The 19251-nt window shown below is 37.7% G+C and overlaps 1 protein-coding gene across 8 annotated transcripts in view; it reads left to right on the top strand.

The window, feature by feature from the left end:
- Positions 1-19251, top strand: part of tcf4 (transcription factor 4) — a 606468-nt gene that overhangs the window by 434544 nt on the left and 152673 nt on the right. The window lies entirely within an intron of this gene.

Here is a 19251-nt window from a genome sequence, read left to right as displayed (position 1 = left end):
TTCCTGCACCATTTTTGCATTCCCTGAGCACCCAAACACATGTTGACCTCTGCCTTGAATGTACAAAGTGCCAAAGCACTCACTCACTCTTTAATGTGGAGAACTTGAAAGATTCAAAACCTTCGAGTTGCAAAATTTCCATCTGTACCAAATGGCTGATCCCATATTCTATATTTCCCACTTGGAGGAAACACAGCACCTATTTCAATTAACCACTTCTAATTTTTCACAAATCAGTAAACTTGGACATTTGACCTACCAACCACCCAGGAACTAGTATATTTTGTTGCATTTTCTGTGGGCAAATTATATACCACCATAGGTAAAACTGTATAGAGGACTCAGCTGTGACCGCATAATTGTCCTGTAAAATTGTACTGTAGAGTCAGTGGTTCCTGGACAAAATATTTATTAGAATACATTTTTTTTAAAAGTCATTCAAAATGAAGTTCTCCAATTCCTTTTAAAATGTAAATTCCGATCTCACCATTGAGGTGTTGTTAAGTCCCCATGGCTGATAGAATAAACTGGATATGCAACTTTTGTATTAATACTGATGTCATTCACAGTCCAAAAATTAAAGTCTTTAAACTTGACGGATCTATTCCACAAAGTATGATGTCATTGCTTATGTGATTTTGACAACTGAGAACAGTGATGCCCTAGGCTGTCCCATAGACCATAATTGCTGTCTGTGCCACAGAATTCATGTGGCTCAGTTCTACTTTCAAACACTCTTTACATCTCTGTTTGCATTGTTTGAATTTAATAGATCCTAAGGTTTACACGTTTGTTTATCACAGTTGTCACCCCATTGGTAACCAAACCTAAATTAGAATTATATATCTGATGGTACCAACAGCTAAGATACCTATAGATTAATGAAAGAATGAATTTAATCTTTAAATGAAGTTTGTGACATTCGGCATTATGTACTTAAAAATCTAAAATAACAAAATGCTTCTGTATGTATGCTACTAAATAATGCTAACTAGAAGGATCAATATCCTTATAGGTTCTGTAATTTCAAATGATTCACATTGTTTTTCTATTTGTTATATTGTGAATATCTGGTAGTCTCCATTTGATGTCCTGTTCTGACTCAACTGGATAAGATTAGAATTAGAATTGGAACTAAGCAAGTAATTGCTGCTAATCAAGTATTATTTAAGGACAACTAGAAATTGAGAAAATAAAACAAGTTAGCTCAAGAACAATTTATTCACAAGTCATATGCAACCTTATTAAGAACTTTCCACAAGTTAGTTGATCTCGGGGAAATCAAGCTAATCTTCGATTTAAGTTATTGTATGTAAAACCGGATCAGGATCATGCATTCTACGTTATAAATTTTGCAACAATTACTTCCCTTGACGTTCAGGAAATATCATACCCACCTCCTACTCAGTTAGCTCTGTTGTAACTAAGATAACCCATCAACTTTGTAAAAAAAAAGAGACAGCAATATACAAGAACTATTTCTTGCTTTCTGTACCAAAACTTGGCTATAGAATGAACAGATTTTACTTGGAAAGTTACTTCCAATTTGTTAAAGATTAGAGATTTTTTAATGTGAATTGCAAAGTCCCTTGATGTCTCTAAAGGAGTGGAGCAAAAAAGCTGTCAGTAGTTTATCTGTTCCAACGTTTTTCCTTCACAGTCTATATTCTGATTCTAATTCATGAACACACCATAAATTTTAATTTCTTCACAACCTTGATCCTTATTCAGTGGATTCCAGTGGGATTCCATCATGCACAGACATTTTCTGAGACAAATTGCTTCTTATAATCAGATGGAAATAATGCCACTATAGTCCTAGTAGTTCATGCGACTCCTGTCTTATTAACGAAAGCCGATTGCTGGTGGTTTAACCTGAACATGACACTCCTCAGGTCAGGGAGAGGTTGAGAAGGAGAGTCCTTCATCATAACCATAGCCACTGTGGAGGTTGAACCCATGCTGTTGGTGCAACTCTGCACTACAAACCAGCCATCCAGCCAACTGAGCTAACTGGTCCCCAAATTACAGGATAAATTGAGGGACACTTTTTATTGTAACTTAATTTAAAATAGACTGGAATGTTATCCAGAATGTATGAAAACCACAGGTTTTCACTTTACCTCCATGAATATTCACTTCCTTAGTTCAAAGTCTCCTGACTGAGCCATCTCACTTCACCAGTAAACGATATTATGATTCAAGATGTATCAGTAACTTTTTAAACTAGGGACTGTTTAAAGTTTGAGTTTTATTAAAGTTATTGCTTGATACCACTTTTAACCTTACATTTCTCGGCCACGGGGATTGCACACGTACATTCTGTTAATATAAAAAGCAGTGGCATACAATCAACTCACTCAGATCCATTTCTTTCGTGACCGCAACTAAAAATTTCTGAGATCCAATCATGGCTGGAAAACCACCAGTACTAAGACCACATTTTCAAATGGTAAGTGAAATCCCTGCACAACATATAGTCCTCTTTTGGTGTTCCTGTTTTGGTGGTGGCATGCTTTGCCATAAAGAAAACAAATCCTCTTTAACTTATTCCACACACACAGATTATGACTTGGTCTTAAATCTGTTGTCTAATCAATAGTCGGAGATTGGAACTCGAAATCAGGTGCACACTTTTGCCAAACGTTTTCAGTGTCCTGAAATCATATTGTTAATCCAATCTGAGACAAGCTTGCAGTCTTAAATAATGCAAGTTTCTCTGGAGCCGCTAAAGCTGCAGTTGTAATGATTCAGTACATTACAAACTCTTCCACTGGAGGAGGTCTGGGTTTTTTTTTAAATGATTAGTTTACTCACCACGTAACTGGCTTGAGTGAGGCTGTCCATTTCCTTTCTCAGCCAGTCTGACATTTGTTACAAATCTCAAACTACTCTTTGGAATGTGATAGTAAGCTACCTTCTTGAACAGCTACAGTCTGTGTGGTATGGGGCACCCACAGAGTTCCAGGATTTTGACCCAGTGATATTGAGGGAACAGCAATACAGTTCCAAGCCAGAATTATATACAGCTTGAAGGAGAACTTTCATTTGGTGATGTTGTCATGTATATATTGCTGTTGTCTTCTATGAGATACATATTGTGGGTTTGGAAAGTTGTTGCACAGGAGACTTGGTGAGTTACTGTAGATCATCTTATAGATGGTACATACTTACACTGTATATTAGTGGTGAAGGGAGTGAACATTTGATTGCCACCACATTTACAATCTTCAGTGGGCTGGGTAGCATGAAGCTTCTTGAGTGTTAGACCTGTACACATCCAGGCAAGCGAGGAGTATTCCATCAAATTCCTCACTTGTGCCTTGTAAACAGACACTGCAGAGATAGGATATGAGTTGGTACCTCCTGTTCTGCAAGGTATAGCTTCAACCAATGGTATTTTGCCCCAATTTCTATTGACGCCAACATTTCTGGAGTTGCTTTGATAATACGGCCATTCAGTTGAGTTCAAAGTTTCCTTGAGTTCAACTGTTTTGTCCATACCTGGATTAAGGCTGTAATGAGATCAGGAACTGAGTGGTCAAAAACTGACTGGCAGTATCCAGTTTGTTGATTAGATTCAACGTTTATATTAGATTCCCTTACAGTGTGGAAACAGGCCCTTCGGCCCAACAAGTCCACACCAACCCTCCGAAGAATAACCCACCCAGAACCATTTCCTTCTGACTAATGCACATAACACTATGGGCAATTTAGCATGGCCAATTCACCTGACCTGCACATCTCTGGACTGTGGGAGGAAACCGGAGCACCTGGAGAAAACCCACGTAGATACGGGGAGAATGTGCAAACTCCACACGGACACTCACTCAAGGCGGGAATTGAACCTGGATCCCTGGTGCTATGAGCCACCATGCCGCCCCTAATGGATACGGCATTATGACACTATCAATGACTTTAAGCTGAGAGATATACTCTATGCTTTCAGTATGTACATAATAGGGTGACTTTACGGAGCCTGTACACTCAAGCAAGTAATTGGCTATGGTACTACATTTCTAATTCCATCCCACTTCCTTTAATGACTATTTTATTCTGCAACTGTGTGAATGGTGAATTAAACCCTATTTTCTTCCAACATGTCTTGTTCCCAATTCTCTGATATGGGTGTTTGTATTGTTGTGTTAAAAAAAAGCTTTAGATTACTTACAGTGTAGAAACAGGCCCTTTGGCCAACAAGTCCACACCGACCCTCCAAAGAGCAACCCACCCAGACTCGTTCCCCTACATTTACCCCTTCACCTAACACTATGGGCAATTTAGCATGGCCAATTCACCTAACCTGCACATTTTTGGACTGTGGGAGGAAACTGGAGCACCCGAAGGAAACCCACGCAGACACTGGGAGAATGTGCAAACTCCACACAGAGAGTTACCTGAGGCGGGAATTGAACCCGGATCTCTGGCGCTGTCAGGCAGCAATGCTAACCACTGTGCCACCCAAATTTATATAAAACCTTTCATGACCCATATTTCAATAATACAATGGCGTATTTTTGAAGTGTGGTAACTATTATACTGTTCGAAACACAGCAGTTAATTTGAGTGTGATAAACCCTCACAAATAACAATGTGGTAATGACCACCAGATCTGTTTTTGTGATTTTGATTGTGAGGTGAACTACCCCTGCAATGGAACCAGCCAGATCAGGGGTACAGGTGAGTTCCTACTACCAACACCCTTATCCTGCAGTAGTGAAATCTGGGAACATCAGGATTCCTGTAAACAGATCTTACTTGCCATTTTCGAATGGCTCCAAAATCCTTCAGACTGCATGAAATTCTGGGCCTTCGAACCTGAGTATTTATTATAATCCCACTCTGTCGACTGCCACTGCTGATCCATTTGGGATTTCTGTCCAAATGTCCTGCCACCTCTTTGGGTGGCAGAGTGGGAAAAACTGCCGTGCAGATAAGAGCCCATAGAATTCTGACCTAACACTGTAGAAGAAGCAGATGTGGTCTCATTTTATTGTTTCCTCAAAAGTATAATACTTCAGATAATGCAGCACTCTCTTAGTACTGCATTGAGACATCAACACAGTGAGTTTTGCGAGGATTTGTAGCTCAGATTGAGGTTTTGGGTGTAGATTTGCTCGCTGAGCTGCAAGGTTCTTTTCCAGATGTTTCGCTACCTTACTAGGTAACATCTTCAGTGGGCCTCGGGTGAAGCAATGCTGAAAATTCCTGCTTTCTATTTATACGTTTGGGTTTCGTTGGGTTGGTGATGTCATTTCTTGTGTTGATTTGATTTCCTGTGGTGACGTCACTTCCTTTTCCTTTTCTCAGGTGGTGGTAAATGAGGTTTAACTCGGTGTGTTTGTTGATCGAGTTCTGGTTGGAATGCCATGCTTCTAGGAATTCTCGTGCATGTCTTTGTTTGGTTTGTCCTAGGATGGATGTATTGTCCCAGTTGAAGTGGTGTCCTTTTTCATCCATATGTGAGGATACTAGTGAGAGAGGGTCGCGTATTTATGTGGCTCATGTTTCTCAGCAACAAACCCAAACAAGCAAACAAAACACGTCCAGAAACCCTACCCATGCTCCCCTACATCAAAGATTGTGTACTTAAATCCTAGAATTTAAATCTATCGGTTTCTGACTGAAACTAGAATGTTGTGACTGAACCAAAGCAGTATTTCTTCAGATAGCATTCCAAGATATGAAATTATCACTTTTTTTGTACTTTTACCTCAAGGACACGTTTTATATTCTTTGTAGCTGGTGCTTTGAGCTTGAATTTTCACCATAATGCTGCACAGCATAGGGATAATACATTGTATATATTTGTTCCTTACTAGAAAATAGTTCCACAGACCACCTTCCTTACCTAAATGGGGACAGGTTATTGATAACCCAGATATTGGATATCAGGTATCTTTCTCTCGGTTGACTCAAGAGTGCTGAACCAGTTGTAGTATTCTGACTGCCACTTTAGCTGAGATAATTTCATTCAGTGAAAACACTGAATTGAATCTGGGACTTCCGTAACCTGGCAGCTGAGTTACCAATTGGAGTCTCATGGACCCATAGAAAAACCGAAGTCCTCTGTTCATCTGAAAGATGTAACTGAGTCTAATCCCCATATTTATTACTTTTGCTAATGTCAGTGAGTTACTGTATTCTCCAGCCTTAATGCAAGGCCTCTTAGTTTTGAATGTTTTCTCGTTCTGTGTTTGAGGGCTCAATTAAATAGTCTATGTTATCTGTGTCTCTCATCATTTCAAAGGAAGGGGATCATCTCTCCTTTCAACTTCTTTGTAAACCAATTTAATTCTTAAGAATATCTTTCAGTTTCCATTCCATGTACCAAAATTATTCTTTTTCTTTTCTGAACATTTTGAAAAGAAATGTCCAGAATTGCTCTGTTTCAGCATGATTTCATTATTTAAATTGTGAAGGTATGAAACCTTAGTAGTCCAAGTGAACAATAGTGAACTTGTTTGAAGCACATTTTTTATGAAGCAGTGATGTTTATTAGTGGGTCAGATCGACAAATAATGAAATGTCCTGCTTGTTATTAAGGTGCAGATGTAAAACGAAAAACCGTTCATTTGCTTTCCTATACAGTTGATTCTGAATGCCATTACAATATTGGCAGGATTGTTTATAATCCTCAAAGGTCACCATACAGATGATGCTGTTTCTGACAGTAAATCCAGGCCATAAAGATTGCTTCAGTGGAACTAGTAGATAGTTTCTTTTAATATTTGTTTCATGTGGAAGTTACATTAGACCATTGGAATGTAAGAATGAGAAAAAAGTCTTTCATCCAACCCGGATGATTTTGCCTCATTCACATATGAAGACAGTTCAGGCAATTAAATGGGGGGAAAAGCATTTGTGGACGTGGGTCCATGGAGGAATTGCATGTGATTAGAACATTTTTTTTAAGCTGTATTTTCACTCCACCCCTTCTCCTGAGAGCTAAATCATCTTGACGCACTCAGAATTGCATTTATTTCCAGTTTATTCTGCACACACTTCATCATTGCCTCCTATATAGAAAATTGAGTGGCATTTTAAGTTAGATTTTTGTAATGAGTTGTATACTTTGGAATTTAGTTTACATTTATTTTTACGTCTTGTCAAAACAAAAGTATCTCAAAACTATTACACACACAAGTTCATCACTTTGCAGATTTACCCATCTGCAAGCTGCTTTTTCCAAGATTCAGACTTGACAAGCTGGCTGATCAGATATTCTTTGTTAGTTGCAGAGATCTAAAAGTCATCCTGATATTACAATGCAACTGAATGGGAGCTGTTGCCAAAGATTATCATGTATTCGTTTTTGAATATGTTTACAGATTGTGAGCAAAGAATAAGTAAATAACATTTTACTATCACTTGTCCAACTACCTTAGTATTTGTGCCTGTATCTCAGGATAGTTCAACTCCTCTTGAGCTTCATCACAAATGCTGAAGATTTAAGATTCTTTTAATGCATTGTTCAGCTCAAACCTTCCTCACTTCAAAGGCAGATTGTTGTAGGAATTAAATAGCTCCTATCAATGCCCATAGATAATTTTAATGCCATTGTTTTATTTTATTTCCATTACTTAAATCTGTTGCCCAAGAATTATTATGTATTTATTCAAAAATTAAATGTTGACATATTCTACTGTACAGTCCTGTACATTTCTTTACAGTGAATGTGCTTAACAATTCAGTTGCAAAATAAAATTGCTGCATAGAAACCGAGCCACTAAAGTAATATTGAACCACCTGGGGTGAGATAAAAGAAAAGTTTCATGCAGGCCAGTTTTGCAGGTGATTTTCTAAAATATTGCATACCTTGTGGTTGAGATATGAAATACATTTCTTGATGCAGTTTTTTTATTGCTAAGAATACTTCAATATCTGGGAAACATTTGTTTAGTTACAAACTATTCAGTGGTCATCAGTAAAAGATATGTTGTGTCATTAGCCTCATAAAAATCATTTTAAAATTGTTTCAACAGTTTTTATAATTCATTTGTGGTAATTGCTGATCTGTAATATACAGAAGTTATTGTGCAATTTCAGTGCTGTCATTCCCTACATTTCACTGAAAATATGTGTCAGTTCAATGAGGAGACTATGTGGTACCTACTTAAAATTTTCAAGATTTTGCAGGATTAATCAGGCAACCTGTTCACAAGAATAAAGGGTTCAAATTTCGTCGAGTTCAGCAAATAGAAATTTAAGAGCAAAAAGGGCAGAACTTTTAAACATTACATGCTTGGTTTTCATGAAATAAATTGCCAAATGATTCAGTGTGTTGCTGCAAAAAAAGGACTGCAAGATGCTAAACAGATCAGATTAATTTTTCAGTTATTTTTCTTAATACTAAATTCTTGCATTTTTTTTCCTTTTTTCTGAAGAGGATGTTGTTACCAGATATTCCCTGGCTCATTTTGTAAATGTAATTACAGAAAAAGAAACAAAACCAGAAATTACTGGAGAAACAGCAGGACAAGTTCTGAAGAACGGTCACTGAACCCAAATGGTTAACTTGTTTTCTCTCCATGGATGCTACCAGACCTACAGAGTTTCTCCAGCAATTTTTGCTTTTGTTTCAAATCTCCAGCATATGTAGTTCTTCATTGTATTACAGAAAAAGCCGTAGCCTGACTCTGCTTTCCACTCTGTTGCAATGACCATTTTGTCATCATTTGGCTGAAATCAGCGTAACTCTCAGAAAAGAATATTAGCCCGGACTTTCCAACAGTTGGTTTTCCGTTGTTGATAGATGTTGCACATGGGTCCCTGCAGAATCTCCCTTGTAGCAAACTCCTGGATTGGACATGACTTGAAAGGTTTCAGTGGGTAATTCCTCTAGACCTGGAGCCCTCCAAAAGTTTCTATTTAAATTAGAGTTTACAATGAAATTAGTGGCCACTCAGGAAAAGTTAAGTCTAACTCCTGAGTAGCTAATCAACAAATTCCATACTTATTGTACATAAACCCCAACTACACCTCCCCTGACTTCCCACATTCGCCTGCTTCCCATTTCTTGCGACTGGTTCTGCCTCTGCCCCACCCAACCTCTGGGATCTGATATCCCTCTTTTCACACTACTGAACATGAGCCTTTGCTCTTCTTTGTACACCCCCCTTTTCTCAACCAGACACCTCATCTCCAACCCTCTACCAAACTGAATTGCTTCTGTCCACCCAACAATACCCTAAATACTGCATCACCTATTTAGTCAAGATTAGAGTAGTGCTGGAAAAGCACAGCAGGTCAGGCAGCATCCGAGGAGCAGGAGAATCTCCACTTCGGGCAAAAGTCCTTCACCAGTAATTATTCATTCCTGATGAGGGGCTTTTGCCCAAAACTTCACTTTTCCTGCTGCTCAGATGCTGCCTGACCTACTGTGCTTTTCCAGCACCACTCTAATCTTGACTCTAATCTCCAGCATCTGCAGTACTCACTTCTACCTATTTAGTCTCCCAGCCAATTCGCACCCTATTCACCGGCACTCTAGCTGGCACCCTAACAACACACCCAGCTGGAACCTCCCATACTATAACTCCCTACCCTCCCAGCACCGTCTCCACACTCACCATATGTACTTACTATTTGACAGCTGCCAAAGCGGTTGTTTGTGATTCTGTCTGTGGATCTTTTAATTCTAGAATATAAAGCTGTGAAAAGGGGCCATCATTTACCATCCCCCACACAAAAGATCTATCAGAATGCAAATATGACTCCCTGATTGGAATATCTGCTAGAAATACAGAGCGCTCTCCTTTCATAAAGAAAAGGGTTAGACAGATAATCTGTGTGAGATTGCCATTCCTTGGAAAATCCAGCACATTAAGAAAAATTATCTTCAGCGTGTGTCAATTTTCTGCTGTCTCTTGCGGTAATATAAGAATGAAACATACTCAAAGGTATGCTAAAAACATAATAATTAATTCTGTTGTTCTCACTCACACAGATTAAATCATATGAGTTGTTTTTACTGTTATGGAATCTTCAATTGCTTTTTCAATGAGATTTCCACTACCATGAGGTTAGAAGTGAGGGGTTTTGTTGATGTTTGCACAATGGATCAGTACTATTTATGACTATTCAGGTACGTACTGGCCAAGTGCAGCAAGAAGTTAATAAAACCAAGAATTACGCGGATAAGTTGCAAGTAGCATTCGTGCCACACAATTGCCCTAGAATGACCATCTCCAATATAACAGCTTTGAAGCATCATCCTTTGACATGCAATTACATTAACAGCTCTGAATCCCCCACTATTAGCATTGGTATGGCTGGCCCAGTTCAGTTTCTGGTCAATGTTGTGACCACAAGAGCAGGTCAGAGCCTGGAATCCTGCATTAAGTAGCTCAACTACTGTCTCCAGTCCATTATCTACAAAGCACAAGTCAGGAGTATGCTCAAATACTACCCCCTTGCCTGGAAGGGCGCACCTCAAACAGCATTCAAGACGTTGAACACCATGCAACACGTAACAGCCCCCTTGGTTGGTACTCCATCCATCACATTCAACACTCAATAATACGCACAGTGGCTGTAGTCACGCATCTAACTTACTTTGACAGCCTCCTCCAATTCTGTGGCCTCCACTTAGAAGAACAAGGGTTGTATGTACATGGGAGCACTACCAGCTACATCTTGCCTTCCTGATCAGAAACCAACCTGACTTGGAACCTTATGCCACTCCCTCACTCAAAATCCTAGAACACACACCTAAATACAATCTGGATTTCCCTACATTCCAACAATGGGTTAACACTTATATCCCATGAGTGCAATGTGTTCAGCTCCCTTTACCATCCTGCAGATAATTTGCTAAATATTATAGGGCAAGCCAGAATGATGTGCAGAACCCCAGCCCAAAAAGATGATCAACTGTGGTGAGCCAATGGACAGGAAAAGTCAAATTTCTGCCTGTTACAACCCCCTGAGTTGTCCATCAATCTGACTGACCAAAAGCTCCAACAGTCCCAGAAGCATAGAGCCTGATAAAAGGCTGTGGCAGTACTGCAGAAAGGTTCATAAAGGAGGTCCATTGGAACCCAGATCAAGGTATTTTGAGGGAGGCATTGGCAGGGAGTGTTAACCAACCTAGTGAGGTGAGATGGGGGAGAGATATGGGGTTTTGAGTCTTGAAGTACAGGCAGGAAATGAGTATGTTATCATCTCGGCAATAGTCAAAAGAATATCACCAAAAATGGAACAGTTTCTTCTTGCGTTTTTAAAGATGTTTTAAAGAAAACAAATGGGTTGTCCATCAAGAGCATTCTGTCTGGATGTATCACTACCTGATGTGGCAACTGTACCATTCAAGATCGGAGACGGTTACAGAGAGTGGTGAACTTGGCCCAGACAATCACAAAGACTAACCTCCCATCTATAGAATCCATTTACCAGGCCCATCATCAAGGAAAGGCCCCCAGCATTCTCAAAGATCCATCTCACCCTGGCAATCTCATCGGGGAGAAGGTACTGAAGCCTGAATACGCACCAGCCAGTTTCGAAACAGTCTCTCACCTACTGTTGTTAGAATACTGAATGGACTCTCAAACCCTTAACATTCACCTGTACTTGTGTTTTGGTTGTTGCTGCAATTTAACTGTATTGCTCACAAGACAAAGCTTTTCACTGTGCCTTCGTTCACATGACAATAAATTCAATTCAATCTGCCTACACCAACCATTTTAAAGTGTAGGTAGGATAATATTGGGGCCAACTGAGCTTTTATCAACCTCTATTCACTCCTAAGTATTTAATTACATAAAGTGGAGGTGCTCTCAGTGTTCATCCATCCTCCATTTGGCGGTGACTTTGGGGACGTGTGGAAAGATTATAGGCCTTTTTCTATCCCCATGCTGAAAACACAGCAACAAGGTACATAATATACAGCCCAATGCATAAGATCTTGCCTTCATTAAAACTCAAACTCAAATTTAAACAGCTAGTATTATTTCCCTTACAAATGGCAGACAATGATCGACACCAATAAGAGATCTCCTAACCACTCTCCTTGACATTTAATAGCATTACCATCTTCAAGTCCCACCACCCCCCAAAAATATTTGTATGTCTCCATTGACTGACAAGTTAAGTGGTCCAGCTTTCCAAATATTATGGCTACAAGGACAGGCCTTATGCTGGGAATTATACGAGAAGTGATTCACCTCCTGATTCCCCAAAGTTTTTCCATGTCTGCAAAGCATGAGTCAGGATTGTGATAGAATTCTGTCCAGTTTCCTGGATGAGTGCAGCTCCAATGACGCTTAAGGAGCTCAATACAATGCAGCACAAAGTAGCCTGCTTGCTTACTAGCTTAAGTGTTGCCAATAATGGTTATCATCTATCACCCATGTTGAAGTGATTCTCTAATGTCCTTTTAGCAAGCCAATCTGCCATTCCTCCCTGGTCTGGTACATTTGACCTACCATGGCTCTGACATGGCTGAGCAAGCCAAGTTGAGTTGAGGGCATTTGGGATGGGCCCATGATGTGACCATTCCATGACTGAGTAAAAAGAAATCAGTTCAGATGAGGACAGCTCACAAAATTAACTGGTATGAACTGGAATGTTGGTGGACGTACCAGCTATACCTTGGTCTGTGCCGAAAATAGGATGGGTTATCTCTGTGTTTCTGTATAATTTGGCAATAGGGTGAAGGAGTCCACAGTTGAAAAGCTTGTTGCACACTCTGACCAGGGTACTGTGGTGCACTCTAAGCTTGCCTGTTCACGTGGACCTAAATTGCAGCAAGTTTTACACATTTCCAAAGGGAAAGAGGTAAGAACTGGGGTAAAGCAAGGGCAGTTTTATTCACAACAGGAGTAACAGAACAGTTAGTTCTGCTCTTTGCAGTTTCAAATTCTCAGTTTTGTTTTCCAATTTTAAGACCATTTTAATGAAATATATAATTTTAGTTAGTGAGAAACATGAAGAGAGATTTTGATTAACTATTGAAGTTTATCTTTTAACAAACATATACGATCTATACATGTTGTTTTGAGTCACTCATGAACCAACATATGGGCATATTCTCAACTGGTTACATAGTCTGAACATTTTGTTCATCTGTTGGAACTTTATTCCAAATGATTAGATGTTTTCTGTTAGTCTGTGATGCAGGTTTGATTTTTGGTGATTAATAGCATTAATCCAGATCTTTGCAATAATTAAAATAATTTGTAAATTATAACCCTGGTAGTTTTGAGTTTGTTTAGTACCGTGTGTTTTTGTGCTATTGCAGAAGTATAGTAAAGGAATTCATATTAAAGACCTTTTTTTCAGACGCAGTTTCAATTTTTTAAACTAATGTTGCCTTTTGACAGGTTATCTGTAATTTTGGTTAAAAATATAAATGGTAGAAATGTATACATTTTAAAATGTTGGATATGTAAAGCAAGCCAGTCAGCATCTGAAAAGAAAACTGAAATAAAAGATTCTGATTTCTGGTAAATGTATTCCATCAGAATCCTTATATATTTGTTTTTATTTTCAGAATGTTAAATGGATGTAGTTACTGCTATCTTGTTCTGCCTGAATTGTTAAATTTTTTTCCAATACTTTCTGATTTTATCCTTTCTGTAGTTTTCCTGATTGTTTTTGTCATTGTTTTTTCTTTGTTTTTATAGTTCATAATGTCCAGTTCTTTTTGAGGTGCACGTGAAAGGGATTTTAATGAGTTATCATAGGTTTTGTTTGTTTTAGATGCAGCATATTTGATAGTTACATTATTTTATGATTTCATAATTCTTACGTCCACTTCTGCATCTCGTTAGCATGTTAAATTATGTCGACATAAAATGCTATTGCATTTAGATATTTATTTTCTCTGGTTGCAGAATGCATTGTCTGTATTTTTGTTGTTATGTCTCAAGTTGAGGATCCATCCAAATGAAAACTTAAATCTTATTCTTGGAAGAAAACAGTAAATAAACGAACCCCAAGTTTACCTGTAAATACTAGAAGGAAAATTCAATTGTAGTAACATTGCAGCTGGCCTGCATTAAGTTACTTGCTGGTTTTATTTCGTATAATACTTATCCAGGCTTTCCTAGCTCTCTCAGAAAAAGACACTGATTCCAGACTCGCAACTTCCCAGGGTTTTATAATGCTTTTTCAGTTTTTGTTAAAGAATGCTTAGTGAGCCTCAAATTTTATTAATGTTTTATACTTTAATAACTACATATATATTTTCAAATTAGATTTATTACTTCAGAAATGTGTTTTAGAATAGGACTTGAAAATCTCAAGTTTCTTCACGTTGTAATTGTTTAAGCATTCCTTTTAATTATTAACAGAAAATACTTTTTATAAAATATGGAAAAGTGACTGGACTTATAGAAAGATACTTTTATAAATAAAGTAACTCATAAAATCTTGAAATTTTTCTATAATAAGATTTGAAACAACTGTTTGAAACACTGAGTAATAGAACTAAAAGAATTGAGCATCATCTTCCTGGGCAGCTAGAGCAACAGTTGAACTCCACCCCTGCAGTGGGGCTCCAGCTCCCCGAAGTGCTGAGATCTAGCTGCAAAATAATGATGGAATTTAGAATGACAACTCCACATAACAACGTTTTTGAATTGAGAACCACTTTCTGGAAGTTCTTTTTCGCTATAATTGTGAAGGATAAAAATCATTTATTTCTGAAATTGAGTTTTGTGTAGTTTGTGCCTGGTTCCAGTCGTTCCCTGCTAACTCATGGTTAGGATTATATGCAGTTTTCTGATATGCCTGAGTGTATTCAGCCTTGAAATATGAATTGAGGGCATCAAATTACTCTCTTTAATGGTATGTTGATTTAATTTTTAAGGTTTATGGGTTAATTTCTACCAAAACGCATAGTAAAATCTACTTTAAAAGCCCATTCAGCTTTGGTAATATGTTACTGTGTGTGAGTGTGCATTTGCAAGCCTGCCATAGCTCATTGTGTGACACTGGCCTTCTAGCAATGCTAAAGGGTCTACTTAGAATTGCAGTGGATTCAGCTCCCTAGAATGGTCGTCAAATATCTGAGATAAATGAGACATCACTTCATAGATACCCTGGTTGCATGTGGTATCTTGTTTTCTATCAAAGAAAAATCCATTGACTCCTTGGAAGGTGAATAGGTTAATGCTTGAGAAGATTTCCAACCTTTATTTTGAAAAGAAACTTTTAAAAATGGTAGTTGTCTTATTAGTTGTGCTAACCGTCACTATTCTGGGATTAATGTTTTTGAAAAGCATTTAACAAGACAACAGTATGGTATTAGTGGGATAACTGGTCAATGAACTTGATTGAAGTATCAGGGTTTTCAGTGTAACACAGCACTATGTAAATAGGAACATATTCCACCTGATGGCCAAGTAATCAAGGAAATTTAAAATATTAATTTCTCTGCTGAGTTTTACAAATGATGATTCACTACTGCTAATATTTAGGAAATACAGTCATGTGATAGTACAGATTTAATGCACTGCAGAGTGCAGCAGATTATTTGCCTTTTCCAAACACTTTCACAACATTTTGCACATTTTCCATTTAATTTCCAATTCTCAATCACCTTTTCTTATTCCTTTGCTTTCAATTTATTAAATAATCAGATTGAGGTGTCATATTTTATTAGAAAATTTACCAGTTGCTTAATGTGGGATGGCTGAGTCAAATGGATAAAATTTGAAAACATACTCTGCATGTACTTAGCAGATTTGTTTTATATAAGTTATTTTACTAATTATATTTGCAGATGAAAAATCTGCAGCCTAATTATACTCAAACCTTCCTTTCAAAATTCTTGAAGCTCATATTTTTGAAGTTGTTGGAAAATTAGCATTTAAATATTTACTCTTGTCAAAAAATTATATCCAACTTCCATAAAAAATTATTATAAATCCATGTGATTTTTACAAGAAGTAAAAATTGTTTTACTGTATATAGAAAATGTATGCATGTAATTGATAAGGAAGTATTTCAAGCCTATTTTGTGGTCTTGAACACAGGCAGAAATAATATGAACTCATAATATTTGGTCTGGTTTATGATTACATCTGAGCCCTTTGTTCAATTTAAACACCAGTAGCCAGTGTGTATTAGATTATGTTTAAACTGCAGAAGATCTTGCAAGTTTACAGTGAATTAAATAACTACCAACATTGCAGTGCTATGGAGGCAAAGTTTGTCATTTGAATTTTGAATCTTGTTTACAGAAATAGTCTTGGAAATATGTATCAATTAAAAGCTGCATTCTTCCCTAGGAAGGAGGAACCAGAAGAGGTGGTTTCTGGTTTCCCCTGTCTCACCTTTTAAATTCATGATAATGTTTCATGCTGGAAAAGAGTTTGTAACTTTGCCCACGTTTTTTTCTTAAATTTGCCACAAGTAATTGCAATGTTGCTTTTTCCTATCTGTGAACATAAAAGGACCAGTTATTGTTTTCGGTGGTATCATTACTTTTTGATTTCAAAAATTCTAAAGCGCTCCAGTGAACATAAATGGTGCTGTTGTTCAAGTTTGACGTTTGTCCAGATTTTCAATGCAGCACAGTGTAGATGAATAAAAGGGTACTTTTATTTTCAAAAGAAGCAGAATACTGAATTTAGAATTTGTTTATGTACACATATTTTGTGAATAAGGATAATTTTTGTATATCTGAAGTATAAAGTATGTGTACACATTTTCAGATTTTGGCATATATGTTATTACAAATAAATCTTCTGTATGCAATTTGATAGTGAAAATAGGCAACTGTCCTATAGCTGTATTTCTGCACTCCTATATTCATGTTGAGACAAATAAATGTCTTTCTGGGAGAGGGAATTATTTTGCTTCGTTAACAGAATGTTGGTGTGTTCCAGGTTGTTAATTGGCACAGCATCCCGAGGATTTTCATCACAGTGGTCCATGGAATTTTTTCCCTATTATTTTGAACAGTAATTTTCTTTAATGTTTAAATATCTATTCATGTCTTTTAAAGCAACAAGTTATGCAGCACTGAAAAGTATGCTGAAGGTATGAATAACTTATTTGAATGTTTTAACTACCTTTATTTTGGAGGGGGAAAGTGGATTACAGCTAAAGAATCACCATAAGGTCTGCATCGCATTTTTAATTTAGTAACTAACATATGAATACATTTGCATATTAATTAGTTGCAGATTAAATCATGCATACATAAGAGCTTCCTTACTGCGTTCAATGTTTGTCAAAAGCCCCAAGTCTAAGCTGATGGTTGCTGTGTAAGAAAAAACTGCCCAGTTTTTTTTAAAATTCATTTATATATAGATCTGCTATCAGTCACGCATACACTATTTTTTTTAAATTGTGGTCAGTCTTGCATAATGGCATCTGATACCTGTATGTCCCTTCTGAGCATATTTTCAGTGCATCAATTTCCTGTTCATAATCATGTTAAACACCCCCTTAATTGCATAGCATATGTTAACTCTTTAAACACTGACTGCCTTCTGAGTGATTCAAATACTTTTTTTGCTTAAAGTATCTAAATAAACACTTTTGCTTCATGTTTTAAATGTATTAATTATAATGCATTGAATTTAAGTAAGAGTGCAGAGAAAACCTACCGGCAATCTCATTTATTTTTGCAGATAGAAATAGAGAATTTCAACTTAATATAGTGTTCCCCAAAACTCTAAGCATTTTTGTAACCCAAGGAAAGAAATCCACTTAATTACCGAAAGAAAAATTTGCTTATTGCTGTCTGAAAGTAAACAAGCTGTAACAGGAGGAAGTACCATCCAGTAATCTCATCCAGAATGCCAGGTGATGCCATTGAGCAAAGGTTCAGCATTTCATAATCCCCATCCAGACCATGTTGTTACTGTGAAGTCCTGAATAGACTCCGTTGGACATGGATTCCGTTGGGGGTGGCCGAGAGAAAGGGGAAGGAGGTTAACTCTTTTTTTGGTTTAGGTCTGTGCCAACTATGACTGTGGGTCCAGATGTCAAGTATCAATGCACTACATAACCTGGAACTGTGATGATCTTGCATAGCGGGGTTGGGGGGCGGATTAGCGCTTGCGATGACATCATTACAGCCGTACCAGGAAATCGGTTATATAAAAATTGGCAAGAGAATTAAATAAACGATACAACTCGTTGTTTTGTATCATTCCTTGCGCCGTGATCAATCTGCCCTGCGCTCTCCACTATCCAGCGAATTGTTATTCTTTTCACTTAACCGTTATTAATTCATACATCCCTTTAATATAAGCTTCATCAAATTCTGATCCCAACTCTGTGGACCCAACAAGGTGTTTGCTGTTCAAATTGGAGGAATTGTCTTTGAAATTTGATTTGTCAATACCTTTTTAAATCTGTTTTTCCTTTTCCGACATTGCTTGATTTTTTTTCACCCCAAATGTTCGTCCAATTGGTCAGCAGCACTTGTCCCTAGACGGGCAGGTATAGGAAGTCGCTTGTTGTGACTCTAATTGCATCTTTAGCTGGTCAGAAGCTGACCCCCTGCACCACCTCAACAGTTGTGAATGAACAGCAATTGTCCATCAGCAAATTTTAAGTAATTTCATGGGTCCGATTTGACAGATTGCAGTCAGCAAATGTCACCCAATTAGTTCAGATCAATCGCTGGCCAAGAAAAAAAGATGTTTGGATTGATGTCATCTCTGCCCTCACCGAATAACCTTTCAATAAATAGATTTATTTTTCAAAAGTAATACTGAAAATCTTTTTTTTTAAAGAAATGCCAAAAATATGCAAGACTGGCATCAGAACGGACAGATTAATATTTCAGCTTGATGCCCTTTGTCAGTTCTGATACTTAGCTGAAAACATCAAGTCGTGTTTTTTTTCATACAGTGACAGACTTGCCGTATATCTCCAGTGTTTTCTTTTTATAACCCACCTGTCTGGTGACTTATCAAGGATGGAATTTCTCAAAATTTCCTGAAACAGACACCAATCCCCCCCCCCAAAAAAAAGAAAATTCCCAGAAGTGAACGTTGCTAGCAAGTTTGCACCCCCTATTGGGTAGTGGGAGCACTAATAGACTTCACCCTCCGGTATTTGTATGTTTGAAAGCGCATGGCTATGATACTTCAGGTGTTTTGTCGAGTCTAAACGACTTGTTTAAGATTGGTTTTAATTTGTTTTTTCTCTCTCTCTGTCTACACTGGCTTCGTGTAGCTGATCAACCAAGCTGCAAAATCGCTCAGTGCGCTGCTCTTAATCTCGGTTTGCTAAAACGTACACACGTGTGGACGTGGGTGAGGGCAGGACGCCTGATGATGACCC

Source organism: Hemiscyllium ocellatum, chromosome 1 (assembly GCF_020745735.1).
Source record: "Hemiscyllium ocellatum isolate sHemOce1 chromosome 1, sHemOce1.pat.X.cur, whole genome shotgun sequence".
In the NCBI taxonomy this organism is placed as follows: domain Eukaryota; kingdom Metazoa; phylum Chordata; class Chondrichthyes; order Orectolobiformes; family Hemiscylliidae; genus Hemiscyllium; species Hemiscyllium ocellatum.
Note: the sequence above shows the minus strand (reverse complement) of the source record. Positions and strands in the feature narration are given on the sequence as shown.